The sequence below is a fragment of the Pongo pygmaeus genome, chromosome 9, assembly GCF_028885625.2.
Source record: "Pongo pygmaeus isolate AG05252 chromosome 9, NHGRI_mPonPyg2-v2.0_pri, whole genome shotgun sequence".
Taxonomy (NCBI): domain Eukaryota; kingdom Metazoa; phylum Chordata; class Mammalia; order Primates; family Hominidae; genus Pongo; species Pongo pygmaeus.
In genome coordinates this window covers 41,704,751-41,716,944 of record NC_072382.2, presented here as the reverse complement: position 1 = coordinate 41,716,944, position 12,194 = coordinate 41,704,751, and the positions used below count along the sequence as shown (strand labels likewise).

The 12,194-nt window shown below is 33.2% G+C and overlaps 1 long non-coding RNA gene across 1 annotated transcript in view; it reads left to right on the top strand.

The window, feature by feature from the left end:
* Positions 1-332: 332 nt before the first annotated feature.
* LOC129007832 (uncharacterized) overlaps positions 333-12,194 on the top strand; it is a 46,690-nt gene continuing 34,828 nt past the window's right edge. The window contains exon 1 of the long non-coding RNA XR_010127729.1: positions 333-451. This is a non-coding gene — a long non-coding RNA (uncharacterized LOC129007832). The remainder of the gene's footprint in view (positions 452-12,194) is intronic.

Below are 12,194 nucleotides of genomic sequence, written 5' to 3'. Positions count from 1 at the left end.
TTATAACGAAAATTTTAGTTTGTCAGTATCTGCTGTTTCTGAATGCCACATCATCCAGTTGTTACTCTTTAATTATTGTTTAAGAATATAACACTAACATTATTTAAAGATTTTATTTTTAGGTATAGCAGTATAGTGTAGTCTAGTATTAGAGATATGCAAATCATGTTTAAAGTTAACAGAGAAAATTACACATGTAAGAAAAATAACTAATCCATAGTTGTTTTTTTTGTTTTTTTTTTTCCTGAAAGACTCTGTGAGTGCTGATGGAACATGGAACTCTGGTGTCAAATATCTTCTAGAATACAGAACTCTGGTGTCAAATATCTTCTAGAATACAAAAAACATTCCATCATCATGATGCACTGTTATGGCTCCCTCCATAGGCAACCCAGGTCTTCTAATTTAAAAGTTGCTGCATTTGTGATGATTTTCATCTTGACTGGGGATGGTAAGTTCAGAAAAAAAAAAAAAAAAGATAAATGTTAAAAGACAGAAGCCTCCCTCAGATACAATTTAAATAGACTAGAAGTCTCATGAAGCTCTGAACTATACAGGTCATTGCCATGAAAGGGGCAGTATAGAGTTTCTAAGTGACTCAGAAAATTCGCTTTGCTCAACTACTAGGCAAGTGAACTGACCCTAGAGAAGACTGCTAGGGGCTAAATGGTATCCCTACAAAATTCATATATTGGAGTCCTAAATCCTGTTCCTCAAAATGTCACTGCATTTGGAGATAAGACCTTTAAAGAGCTAATCATATCAACATGAGGTTACTGGAGTGGGTGCTAATCCAATTATGACTGGCATTCTTATAAGAAGACTAGATTAGGACACAGACTTTCACAGATGAGAGACTGTGCTTTGATACAGAGAGAAGGTAGCCATCTGCAAGTAACACATTGACATAACCTCTAGGCTTGATAGTTGTCATTTAAACAGGTAGAGTATGTTTCCAAGGAAGCATTGACTTTGTAGTTCCCTTTTGAATTACTGGAAATTTGATGTGATTTGTCTAATTAAGATTATATGTCAGTGCCCTTAAAGCCTTTTTTTGGCCAATTCTGTCTGGGCAGTGACTCAAGGATGCTTCTTGCTTGACGTGCTAAAACAGAACAGTCATCCTTCCATTTTTTTATTGTAATTAGTACACTCACAATGTCTTTCATGCCCAGGGAATAATCCTGTATATTTTGAAAACCAAATCAGTTCTGGAATTTAAGAGCTATTATTGCACTGTACTTTCATCAAAAAGCAAGTATCCAAGAAAATCAACTTCATTTTTTTTTTTGTACTGGAGAATATATCCTCGAGATATGATGACCAGAGTCTTTGAAATCCCAAATTGAAACGCATGGTGTGAAAAAGGAATTTTTTTCAATATGAACTATGGTTAAAATTTTACAAATAGATAAATACAAAATCCATTTTGGTTTATCAAATGAATTACCATTACTGAAAAGAAAAAACTCCTAGAAAATTGGAATTATGGGGAAATCTCAAGACATACATTGGCTGAAACTTTAGAGAGAAGTTTAATAGCTTAGATTTACAGAGAGAATTTTAAATAAGAAAAGAAAAATTGCTTCAGAAGAATACAGAAATCTCTCCTTCTAGCTTATGACTGACTCATGTTTCCCAGGCATGTCAGCTCCACGCAAGGATGCAGGTTTTGATGAATGAAAAAGCCCAGTTGAGATGACATAAGAAAATTTATAAGTGTTTTCCCACACACACAAAAGTCTGTAATAGATTCTCAAATTGGGAATAAGAAGCCATGGGGAGTTTTTCAGAAGGAGTAAGAGAAAGCCGCCTTTTAGATAACTCTGCCCAGTCCTTGGTGAATCATATTGATTATTATACACAGAATCCAGAAGACAGAGAAGTCTCCCAGCAAAGGTAGTCTAGGTAAAAGACCTTGAATCCATTCCTCATGAAAAAGAGACAGAAAAAAGGATCTGGCATTTTGCAATACCCACTCAGCAGCCATTTACCTGATACCCGGTTATTTTAAAAGAACTTTTAGTTTGTGTGGTTTTACTAATAGTCTTCAACAGTATCCTAAAATGGAAACATAGCAGTCCAGAACAGAGTCAAGATTATGTAAGAACCCATGGGATATTCATATAGAACAGAATTAGAGAGACAAGTATAAAGCAAAGAAAATAAAATTTGGGAGGAGAGCACAACACAAATCATTTCCTGAGGCTTGCACAGGGGTTTTACTAGCATCCAGATAATAAGAACATGAAAGTCTTCCAGATCCCTTCTATAAAGTTTTTTCAGTAGTCAACTGTATTGTTGTTGATGTTTTACATGTAATCTCATGTCAAACTAGTAATTAGTAAATTTTATAAATCTATTTGTTGTGAATATAAATTTCAAAAGTTAGAAACTTCTGTAGGTATTATTAGATGTATATATTCAGGTCAAGTTTACATCTATATCAAGAATCTGGTTCCTACAGTTGCTAACTTGGATTACTAGGTTTTCTTCAAGAACACTTTGTTAAACTGTCCATGTGTGCTATTTTTCACAAGTTAAGTACTCAGAAAACAAAACATGAAGGTCGTGGTTAGTGGCCTTTGGTCTACAGTCAAGAAAAGTGTCAAAGGATCAACAAGTAATTTTACATTGTACTTGATGACAATTTCTAATGAGCTGGGGAAAATTAAGGATGGAAATATAAGGAAGTAACAAATAAACTAAGTGGAAATTGCCAAGTTTATAGAATGAAGAGTAGGTGTTAGAACACAAGAGAAAGTTAAACTATGTTTAAGGAAGAAGCAGATCTCAAAATGCAGAGTTGTCGTGTATCAGCCATTGATTGATAGTACACAGAACTTTGAGTTGTAAAAGTAAGCAGCGGCATGTTTGAACAGAGCCAAAGGCTGAGGTTATATTATTTGGAAAATTCAATAATATGCTGAATGGGGAGTCTTGAAGGGTACAAAGTAGGGGAGGATTAGCAACTAATTTGTAGGTTAGCAAGACTATTTGAGCCAAAACAGTAAGATGAATGAAAATTTGTTCAGTTAGCAGGCATTTGGCAGATCTATGTATTCCCCTTGGGAAATAGCTTTATAAGCTTTAAACAATGCCATATACAAGAGAAAATATTTTAATTTAAATGAAATAAAATTAGTCTTTTTTACTTCTTTTATATTTTATAATATTTGTACCTGGTCAAAAATATCATAAAACATCTTCTGTATTTCCTTCTGGAAAGTTTATAATTATAATTTTTATATTTTGTTTTGGCCCATTTATGGATATTTATATCTGGAAAGGTAATATGGGACATGATGATAAAATATTTTAAATGCAAATTCAAAAACAATTTCTATACATTTTGTAATTTAATGTTAATCGATGTATTTAAAGAATGTAGAGTCATTGAAAATAGCTATATTTAGCTCTATTTAAAAAAAAAACTAATCTGACAGCTCTCTTTATACATTTTTTTTTTTTTTACTGTTGAGTTGTAGGAGTTTCTTTGAAAGTTATCACCTTATCTGATGTTTGCAATTTACTCTTATTCCATAGGTTATCTTTTCACTGTTGATTGTTTTTCTTGCTAAAGAGAGCTGCTATTGTTGTTATTGTCAAGTTATTTTACTCTTTAAAGCTTCGTTATTTTCAATTATTACAGTCCTATAATAGCTGTATATATTTGTAGGTATGTGTGATGCTTTAGTACGTAATCACGCCAGGGTAACTGGAGTATCCATTACCTCAAGCATTTGTCATTTATGTTAGAAAAATTCCAATTCCACTCTTTAAGTTATATTAAAATATACAATAATTATTGAATATAGTCACCCTATTGTATTATCAAATACTAGATTTTATCATTTCCATCTAATTATATTTTTACACTTATTAACCATTCCCAATTTTTTCCTTCTTTCTACGACCCTTCCCAGCCTCTGGTAACCATCATTCTACTCTCTACCTGAGTTCAATAATTTTAATTTTTAAGTCCCACATATGATTGAAAGCATGTGAAATTTGTCTTTCTGTGTCTCGCTTATTTCACTTAACATAATGTCCTCGAGTTCCATCCATGTTATTGCAAGTGACAGAATTTCATTCTTTTTATGTTTGAATAATATTCCATTGTGTATATGTACTACATTTTCTTTATTCATTCATCTGTTGATGGACATTTAGGTTGATCCCAAATCTTGGCTATTGTGAATAGTGATGCAATAAATATGGCAGTGCTGCTATCTCCTCAGTATACTCAGTATATATATACAGTATAATTTTCTTTATTTTTAATATATACTTAAAAGTGAAATTGCTAGATTATTCATGAATTACAAGAACAAATATTGTTTAAATGTCTATACTACCAAAAGTAATCTACAGATTAAATGCAATTCCTGTCAAAATACCAATGACATTTTTTATGGGAATAGAAATAATAATCCTAAAATTTTGTGGAACCACAAAAAAAAAAAAGAGAATAGCTTAAAATCATCCCGAGTGGGGGAAAACTGAAGGAATCACATTCTCTTACTTCAAATTATACTACAGAGCATTAATAACCAAAACAACATGGAACTGTCATAAAAACAATTTCATATACCAATGGAGCTAAATGTAGAACTCAGAAATAAATCCACACATTTATAGGAAACTCATTTTTAACAAAGGTGCTAAAAACATGCACTGGGGAATGGATAGCCTCTTCAGTAAATGGTGCTGGGGAAACTGAACTCAACTAGGCCCCTCTCTCTCACCATATACAGAAATCAGATCAAGTAGATAAAATTCAAGACCTCAAACTGTGAAATTACTAAAAGAAAACATTGGGGAAACTCTTCAAGACATTGGTCTAGGCAAAGATATCTTCGGTAATACCTTAATAGCACAGGCAACCAAAGAAACCAAATGATCAAATGGAATCACATCAAACTAAAAATCTTCTGCATGGCAAAGGAAACAATCAACAAAAATAAAAAGAAAACCTACAGAATGGGAGAAAATATTTTCAAGTTACCCATCTGACAAGGGATTAAAAACCAGAATATATAAGGTGCTCAAATAACTCAATAGGAAAAAATTAAATAATCCAGTTTTTAAAATGGGAAAAAAAGATCTGAATACACATTTCTCAAAAAAACACATACAAATTGCCAACAGGTGTATGAACAAATGTTCAATATCACTAGACATCAGAGAAATGTTAGAAAACAACTATGAGATATCCTCTCACCCTAATTAAAATGGCTTTTATCCAAAAGACAGGCAATAATGAATGCTGATAAGGATGTGGAAAAAGGGAAACCCTCTTACACTGTTGGTGGGAATGTACAGTAGTGCAGCCACTATGGATAACAGTATGGAGGTCCTTCAAAAATTAAAAATAGAACTAGCATATGATCCAGTAATCCCACTGCTAGGTATATATTCAAAAGAGAAGACAGCAGCATATTAAACAGATATCTGCAGAACTTTAAAATTAAGTGTGCACGCACACACATACACACGTACATACACACACACATGGTTCTACTTGTCTATGTTTGCTTTTACGTTCGCTATGTTATATGGTGTCATAGCCAAGATATCATTGTAAATAGACTGTGATAAAGATGATCCCCAATGTGTTTTTCCAGAATTTTACAGTTTAAGGTTTTACATTTAAGTCTTCAGTACATTTTGACTCGAGTTTTGTATTTTGTGTAAGATAAGGTCCACTTTTATCTGTTCACATGTGATTTTCAGGTTTTTCCAGCATCATTTGTTAGACTATTCTTACCTCCATGGTGATTCTTGGCGCCATTGTCAAAGGCCAGCTGACTGTATATGTGTAAGTTTATTTCTGGGCTTTATTCTACTCATCAGTCTATATGCCTGTTCTTATATCTCTGATAAACTATTTTAATTATTGTAACTTTGTTGTATGTTTGGAAATCAGAAAGTAAGATGCAGACTTGTTCTTTTTTTCTCAAGATTGATTTAGCTACTAGGGGTATTCATATGAGCTTTACGTCATTTTTTCTTTTTCTTTTTTTTTGAGATGGAGTCTCGCTCTGTCGCCCAGGCTGGAGTGCAGTGGCGCGATCTTGGCTCGCTGCAAGCTCCTCCTCCTGGGTTCACACCATTCTCCTGCCTCAGCCTCCAGAGTACCTGGAACTACAGGTGCCCGCCACCATGCCCGGCTAATTTTTTTGTATTTTAGTAGAGACAGGGTTTCACCGTGTTAGCCAGGATGGTCTCGATCTCCTGACCTCGTGATCCGCCCGCCTTGGTCCCACAAAGTGCTGGGATTACAGGCGTGAGCCACCGTGCCCGGCCCAATTTTTTACATTTTTTTAAAAAAATGGATTTCTACAGAGATTGCACTGAATTTGTAGATCATTTTGGGTGATATGAACATTTTAATGGGAGTAAAGTTGAAGGTGAGGAAACCATTTAAGAAGTTAGCTACTAGAGGGTCTTCATTTAGCTACTAGGGGTCTTCATATGGTTCCATGAGTTTTATGTTGTTGTTTTTTTTATTTCTGCAAAACATATAGGGATTGCATTGAATTTATAGATCACATTGGGTGTTATAAACATTTTAGTGGGAGTAAAGCCGAAGGTGAGAAAACAACTTAAGAAGTTCCTTCCACAGTCCATGGCAGTGAGTAACCAATGACACAACTTTTGCCTTCGGTATTTAAACAGAGAAGAAGGAATTATCTATAGATGCCTGATTTTTCTTTATATGATACAAGAAAATAACAAAAAAGGATAATGTCCTTGTGTACCGATGCTGAGCTTCGGTCCTAAGAGTTATAGTTGTAGTAGGTAAGGTAATTGACCAGGTGGTCGGCAGTAAAGGAAGAACTAATGCAAAAGTGATTTAAACAATCAGGGGTCACTGTCAAAACCACAGAGGGAAAATTTCTTTAGATCTGAGGAACAAGTGAAATGTTGAAGGATGATGAATTAAAGCAAATTAGTATCAAACAAGGTAGGAATAATAGTTGAGGTATAAAGGGATCAGTTGGTCCAAACTTTCATTCCTGAAGGGACCTTGAATACTAGGCACAATAGGCATTGAGTCCTTATGTGCATGTTGTAGTCTGAGTTAAAGGTAGAGTTTTAGGTATAATCACTATAAACAGTATGACAAATTCTCACCAAGATTAAAAATAGAACTTCCATGTTATCTAGCAATCCCACTTCTGGTTATGTATCTAAAATAAATAAAATCATTACCTTGAAAAGGTAATTTCACTCATATTTATTGTACTTTTCACAATAGCCAAGATACGGCAACAACGTAAGTGGCATTCAACAGGTGAATAGATAAAGAAAATAGAGTATATACATATGACAGAATATCATCTATCTTTCAAAAAGAAGGAAATTATGGCTTTCATGACAATATAGATGAATTGGAGGACATTAAGCTAAGTAAAACAAGCCAGATGCAGAAAGACAAATGCTGCATAATCTCACTTATATTTGAAATTTTAGCAAAAGACAAATTCATAACAGAGAGTAGAATAGTGATTGTCGGGGTGGGGGAGGGGGTAGTCATTTAATATCCTTTAACCATTAGCCTTAATAACATATGAGTATTATCAAATTTCATGTTCTACTCTATTAAAAATAATGGTTATGAGATTGAGAAATAATTGGCTGGATGAGATAGGGACAATAGGAGAATTTAAAATATTGAGTTCTGTCAAATTTGATGTGGCTTTGCCTTTTGTAGACTGAAAGCAAAATTCCACATTATACTCTCCAAACTTCCATATCAGCATTATACCCCTTTTATAGTCAATCTCACATTATTTCTCTGTTAAATAACTAAAATCGTGGCATTTATAAGCACTTAAGCTGAGATTCCAATCAAAAGAAAAAAAGTTAAAACAGAAATAAAACATTCTATATGAAAGCCTGCAAGCTCACAGACAACTAAGCTCCAAAGAGCAAGAAATAATTTGAAAATAGTTTGAGCCTCGGGAGACATTCTTTGCTTTACATACTAAAAAATGAATCTAATTATGTTATAAATAACCAAGCATATAAACATAAGCAGTGATTATCTTAGGCCAATAATAAAGTGGTTTGGACAGACTGCATCACAATGAAAAAATATACCCATAGGCCTATTTACCAAAGGTCCAAAATCTAAACTTGTGTTTTACACTTAGTGAGATTTCCATGCTGTGTAGAGTTTATTGCACTTATCTTTATCAAGTTTGCTAATTTTAGCCTGCTGATAATTTGCACATGATTTTGCTGACAACTTGGAAACTCTGAATGTGTGTTAGATATGAAATTCTAATAATTGTTCCTTTTTGGTATAGCACTGCTTCCACTGTGAATAAACTGCTATTTCTTACAGGTAGGTCAACGATGGGCTGAAAATGAGTTATTCCTAAATTGTTCCTACCAATTAAAATTAGATTGGTAATTTTTTGCACCATTATTAAGAAATAATTTTTTTAGCTATAGGAAAAGTTAAGAATAAGAAGGGTTGGTGCTAGCTTGCAAACTTTGTGGTTTTGGGATGTATACTGTAATTGAGGGAAAATAAAGGTGATGGACATTATTTAAGTCAAACTTTTCAATGTGCTGACATTTGAAATATTTATATTTTGATTGGTGGTTATGTCACCCAGAACAACAATATAGCCTGAAAATGGATTAAAAATAAACAGAGAAGACACTTTTCCGTGTAGATTTGCAAACAGAAATTCAAGAGTTTAAGTAGAACTAGCCAGGCCTGGTGGCGGGCACCTGCAGTCCCAGCTACTTGGGAGGCTGAGGCAGGAGAATGGCGTGAACCCGGGAGGCGGAGCTTGCAGTGAGCCGAGATTATGCCACTGCACTCCAGCCTGGGTGACAGAGCGAGACTCCGTCTAAAAAAAAAAAAAAAGAAAAAAAAAAAGAATTTAAGTAGAACTAACAAAGAAGAATAAAACATTTTTACCAAATAAATAATGGATGAGGAAGAAGTCAAAGAAGTCAAAATTATGAACTATTAAGCAATTAAACATGGAAATGGCAGCATTTTTTGTCTAGATGAAGAAGATCAGGTGTTGAAATTTTTTCTGTGAAATGTCCTTGCTTATTTTATAGCATTAATATATATCTTAACCACCTGATTCTTAAATCTAAGATGTAGAATTTAATATTTATCATAAAAATCACATTCATTTGATACTTACAAAAGTAAGTGAGGTGAACTATGAAAAACTGTTGTGGAAATCTAGACTGTACTATGCTCAAAATAGCTTCTAAGAGCTCACATCGAGACTAGAGAAAAAGTGGTCATGGAAAAACTTTCTTTTTGTTCAGTTCCCTTAACATTATCTGAGTTGTCATCCTTTTGAAATCACAGAGGTGGGAAGTAGCATAGCAGAAAATAAAAACTACAGTAGAAGAAGAAAATTTGAGCCAGAGGTGATGAGGAGAAATATAATCACCTTCAAAACTTCCTAAAATATTGAGGGTAGGAAAGTAGGAATTGTGATGGGATGAGGATTTGATTATACATTTTAGCCATTATTTCTCTCTTAGGTTAAGGTAGTAACTACTTACATTAAGCACTCACTAGGCCAATCCCTGAATAATATATAATCTATTGTGCTGCCAAAGATTTAAGCAACTATTCAAATATGCCAGAGTGAAAATAGTGGCTTCAGTAAACAAACACCACTAGCTCATCTAGAAGCACATCTTATCTTACCATGATTCATTGTTTTAAAGTAACTTCATATCTTATCCAGGGAGAAGGGATAGTGTTTGAATATATTTCACGTAGAAGAATCAACAGCTCTATGAAATTCTCAAACTACTCATAGGCTTATTAATATTGCTGTTAGTCTACTTTAAGAATAAGTATTGAGTGTATGCTAACATTAAGCATTATATGAATAACATTTTATTTTAAGAATACTAATGTTAGCATGCGCTTAATATTTAGGAGTATAGAAAAAGCTTTCTTCTGCTTCCCTCTTTTTCCCATGGTAGGGTTTGCTATACTCATTTTACATATGAAGAAATTCAGGCTCCCAATGGTGAGATGACTTGTCCAAGGCTATGCAAATAATGGTATAAAAGCAGGATTAACATATGGGTGTTTTAACCTATATTATTCTACAAACATTGTTCACTCTTTTCCACCACTTGATTTCATTTGTGCTATAATTTCACTAATGGTAGGTGTCTGATTTTACCAAAGTTGTTGCTCTAATTTTTCTGTAATTACGATTATTTACATAGAGTCTACTCTTGATATTGGGGAGGTGTGGAGAGATAATTTCATAGAATATTGTTAGAAATCCCAAATACAAGTAAAATATATAGTTTTTCTTAAAAGACAGTAAAGTCTAAGAGAAAAAGTAAAATCTGTTTACATAAAACAAAAATTACTGTATAAAGAAAACAAAAGTTTACTGCATGTGGACACTCTGTGGTCTGCTATATGGGTTCTCAATCTGCCTGGCTGTGTTTCTGTTTCAAGCTCACTAAAAATAAATAAAATACATATAATGGGCTATATTCTTCGCTACTAATTTCACATGATGTTGTCATTCAGCTCATCTTTGGATACTACTACTTTTCTAATGATTTCTTTCCCTCATTAAATTCATCTGAATATAATATAAATATATATTTATATATTAAATTTATGCTTATCTTTGTTCTTTTGAGTTTCCTTCCAAGTGAACTTTTCTATTTTGGTCTAAAAATAAATAATTCATTAGAAAATATGTAAATGCATATTGTATTATTTTTGTATGTCCAATTAATTTATTTATTTTTGGTTTAATCGAAAGAGAAATGCATTAGAACATCCCACAGAAATCAAGGAAAATTTGAATGTGTACCTTTAGAGGTGTGGGATCCAGGATGGTTTCAGAGATCTTGAGATGGTGTAACTATATTTTGGGATTATCATATTTACTTAGGTATAATTTACACAAAATAAAATTCACTATTTGTGAGTGTATAATACTATGTGTTCTGATAAACATACACAATTGCTTAATCATCCACTATATACAACAATTTCATCACCCCAACGATTCCCTTGCCACAGTGCTGCAATCACTGACCTGCTTTCTATCCTTGTGAATTCGATTCTATTAAATGTCATGTGATGAAATCACATATGATTCAGTATTTTGTGTCTACTATCAGCATAATGCTTGTAAGAATCTATATGTTGTTGACTGTATCAGTAGTTCAGGGTTTTTATTGCTAATTAGCATTCATTGTATGAACATAGCATAAATTCTTTTTTTTTCTTATTCTTTTATTTTTTTTCTTTTGAGACAATGTCTCTCTCTGTTACCCAGGCTGGAGTGCAGTGGTGCAATCTTGGCTCACTGCCAATTCCGTCTTCTGGGCTCAAGAAATCCTTGGGGTTCAAGAAATCCTCCTGCCTCAGCCTCCTTAGTAACTGGGAGTACAGTCATATGCCATCACACCCAGCTAATTTTTGTTTTCTTTTGCTTTGTGGATGGTTTATTTTTATGTTTTGGTAGAGATGGGGCATAATTTATTTGTCCATTCACCTTTCATGAACATTCTGGTTATTTTCAGATCATTGCTGTTATAATAAAGCAGCTGTGGACACTTGAATACAAGTCTTTGTGTCTACTCGTGTTTTTATTAATTTTGAGTAGATACCTATAGGTGAAATTTCTGGGTCATATTGTATATTTATTTTAATTTTAAAATAGTTTGTAAATTATTTTCGAAGGTTTCCATACTACGTTGTATTATCAGCAGCAATATATGAGAGTTCCTCTCAATCTTCCCCAGCATATGGTGATTTCAGTAATTTTTAATTTATTCAAACCAATAGGTGTGTCATAGTGTGTTATCGTGGTCCTAATGAACATTTTCCTGAAACCTGATGATCTTGGACATTTTCCAGATGTTTGTGTGCCATCTTATATTGTTTTAGTTAAGGGTCCGATCAAATATTTTGCCCATTCTTTTATTTAGTTGTTTCTCATTATTAAACTATAAATGTCTGTGCATGTGTGTGTGTGCAAATGTTCGTGTGTGTATGTGTGGTGTGTGTACATGTATTTGCTGGAATGTATTATACTATATGGATATTTTATAAATGTGTAGTACAATATATCACATATTTATACTGTAATTATATAAAGTGTACTATATAATTTCACATACATGGTACATATATCACATATATTTTCATA